General features: G+C 44.7%; 1 pseudogene across 1 annotated transcript; it reads right to left on the minus strand.

Annotated features, from left to right (window-relative positions):
- Positions 1-11: 11 nt before the first annotated feature.
- LOC108515211 (non-histone chromosomal protein HMG-17 pseudogene) lies at positions 12-477 on the minus strand (annotated as a pseudogene). The gene has a single exon (XR_001881460.1). The product of XR_001881460.1 is annotated as a non-histone chromosomal protein HMG-17 pseudogene (transcript).
- Positions 478-3,344: the final 2,867 nt, after the last annotated feature.

A 3,344-nucleotide genomic window follows, 5' to 3' on the forward strand; every position in this document is an offset into this window, starting at 1 on the left:
AAAAAAAAAGTAAAACAAAATTCTGCATTTTTATAAAACTTGATAAAAAATAGTATTTCAAACTGTACAGTCACCAGAAGTACACAGTTATCAAAAATGCACACACTTCACTTGGCATCTCCAGCACCTTCAGCTTTCTGTGCCTGGTCTGTTTTGGCATCTCCGTTTTCTGCAGGGTTATTCCCCTCCTTGCCAGCATCAGCTTTTCCCTTTTTCCCTTTGGGTACCTTCTCTCCCTTCTTTGCAGGGGCCTTTTTAGGCTTGGGCTCTGGCTTTGGAGGAGCAGGTTTAGCAGACAACCTCGCGGATCTTCTCTGTGGTTCGTCCTTCACCTTGGCTTTATCTCCTTTAGCATTCCCTTCAGCCTTTCTCTTGGGCATGGTGGCGACGGCCGCGGGACGTAGGTGCTGGACGCGGGATCAAGCGCGCGCGGGCTTTGGTCGGTCCGGGGGTCGTTCTCACCTCTTCTTCACACTGCTCAAGACCCTGTCTTTCAAAAAACAAAAAAAAAAAAATTATTAAAGCTCGGTTCACGGACAATTTGCATCAGAATCTCTGAGCACCCTGCTATAAATGCTTCAGTCCAGATTTACTCATTTAGCATCTTAGGGAGGTCCTGAATTTGATGCCCACTGAGTTCTGAGGGCCGCAGCTCTACCAGGCCCTTCTTATGACCCTGCTTAGAATGCCTTTCCCTATTCTATGTGCATCAACCCCCCACCTGGAGGTCCCCTGAATAGCAGATGCTCTTTCACACCTCAGAGCCTGAACATGCTGTTTCCTGTGCTTGTCATGCTTCCTCCTATTCTTGTCTTCTGAACTCCCACTGTAGTAAGTCAGCTCCCAAGTCATCTCTGCAAAGACTGGGCCCATGAGGCAAGAGTTAGGTCTTCCTTCATTGTACCCCTAAGCTGTTAAACTCTTTTATCTCTTTCCTATCATAGAATTCCACTGCAACTGGTCTGTGTATTCTTTTAGACAGGGAGTCCTTAGAGGTTAGGTTCTTTGTGTTGTTTATTTTTGTAAAATACCAAGATGATGCCTGACCTGTGGTGGTAGGTACTCTAAACATGCTCTTTGAATGAACCATGAGGCAGTTCTGCTGTTTTAATTCTACCAAGATGATAGGTAACATACATAACTTTTTCTGTGTGTGTATGACAGGTGACAGGGTCTCTCTCTCTCTCTCTGTCTCCCAGGCTGGAGTGCAGTGGTGTAATCACAGCTCATTGCAGCCTCAACTTCAGGGGCTCAAGCATCTTCCCATCTCAGCCTCCTGAGTAGCTGGGACTAGAGGCATGTGCCAACATGCCCAGCTAATTTTTGTATTTTTTGTTGAGACAGAGTCTTACTATATTGTCCAGGCTGGTCTTGAACTCCTGGGCTCAAGTGATCTGCCTGTCTTAGCCTCCAAAATGTTGGGATTACAAGCATGAGCCACCAAGCCGGAACCATAACTTCTTTTAGAAAATAATTCTAGGCCTGGTGCGGTGGCTCATACCTGTAATCCTAGCATTTTGGGAGGGCGAGGCAGGCGGATCACCTGAGGTCGGGAGTTTGAGATCAGCCTGACCAAAAGGGGGAAACCTCGTCTCTACTAAAAATACACACACACACACACATACACACACACACACACACACACACACACACACACACACACACACAATTAACAGAGCATGGTGGCATGTACCTGTAATCCCAGCTACTCGGGAGGCCGAGGTAGAAGCTTGAACCTGGGAGGCGGAGGTTGTGGTGAGCCAAGATTGCGCCAATGCACTCCAGCCTGGGCAACAAGAGTAAAACTTTGTCCCAATAAATAAATAAATAAATAAATAAAAAATAATAATTCTACTAAAGTAGAAGAAAGGAAACAATTTTATTTGGTAACGTTTTGTCTTCTTGTACATTTATTCCATTTCTTTCTTTTCCCGCCTTTTTGTTTTATATTTATAGGAAATATATCTACATGGTACAAAATTCAAAGGATCCAAGATAGTAGACTGTGAGGAAAGCCACTCTCTCACCTACATCATCCAACTGTAGAGTCCCTTATAGGAAGGCAGTCATTCTTACAATTTCTAGTGTGTCCTTCCAGAGACATTTTAGACACATATAAGCAAATAAGTATATATATATATATCACTGTTTTGCAGTTTTTTAAACTTTGTGATCTTTCCACAAAAGTACATAAAAAGCAGCCTCTCTCTGCTTATTAATAAATACACTCTTTCATTCTATGAATATATAATTTAAAAAAAGACATCTCTTGATGTTTGTTATCAGTATTTTTTTTTCACCATCAATGATGCTGCAAAATATAGGTCATTTTACATGTGTGGACATATTCATAGGATAAACTTCTAAAAATGGAATTGTAGGATGAACAGGTAGTGACAAATTTTGCTAAATGGTTTCCGATATGCTTTGGATCTGTCTCCACCCAAATCTTAGGTCCAACTGCAACCCCCAATGTTGGAGGTGGGGCCTGGTGGGAGGTGATTGGATCGTGGGGGTGGATTTTCTTCTTGGTGATGTTTTCCAGATAGTGAGTGAGTTCTCATGAGATCTGGTCATTTAAAAGTATGTGGCACCTCCCCTCCCTGCCTTGGTCCTGCTCCTCCCATCTAAGTCACCTGTTCCTGCTTTGCTGTCTGCCATGAGTAAAAGCTCCCTGAAGCCTCCCCAGAAGCAGATGCTGTCATGCTTCCTGTATAGCCCGCAGAACTGTGAGCCAATGAAACCTCTTTTCTTTATTACCCAGTCTTAGGTATCCCTATTTTTTTTTTCTCAAGACGGAGTCTCACTCTGTTGCCCAGGCTGGAGTGCAACAGAGTGGCAGGGTCTTGGCTCACTGCAAGCTCCACCTCCCGGTTCACACCATTCTCCTGCCTCAGCCTCCCAAGTATCTGGGACTACAGGCGCCCATCACCATACCTGGCTAATTTTTTGTGTTTTTAGTAGAGACGGGGTTTCACTGTGTTAGGCAGGATGGTCTTGATCTCCTGATCTCATGATCTGCCCACCTCGGCCTCCCAAAGTACTGGGATTACAGGCGTGAGCCACCACACCTGGCAGGTATCTCTTTACAGCAGTGCAAAAACAGACTAATATAGTTTCCACAGACATTACATCCATTTTCACTCCCACTAGCAACTCATGAAGATATCTATTTATGCCAGGAGCGGTGGCTCACACCTGTAATCCCAGCACTTTGGGAGGTCGAGGAGGGCAGATCACAAGGTCAGGAGTTTGAGACCACGCTGGCCAACATGGTGAAACCCCATCTCTACTAAAAATACAAAAATTAGCCAGGTGTGGTGGTGGGTGCCTGTAATCCCAGC

The sequence above is a fragment of the Rhinopithecus bieti genome, unplaced genomic scaffold (assembly GCF_001698545.2).
Source record: "Rhinopithecus bieti isolate Rb0 unplaced genomic scaffold, ASM169854v2 scaffold_2294, whole genome shotgun sequence".
Classification (NCBI taxonomy): Eukaryota; Metazoa; Chordata; class Mammalia; order Primates; family Cercopithecidae; genus Rhinopithecus; species Rhinopithecus bieti.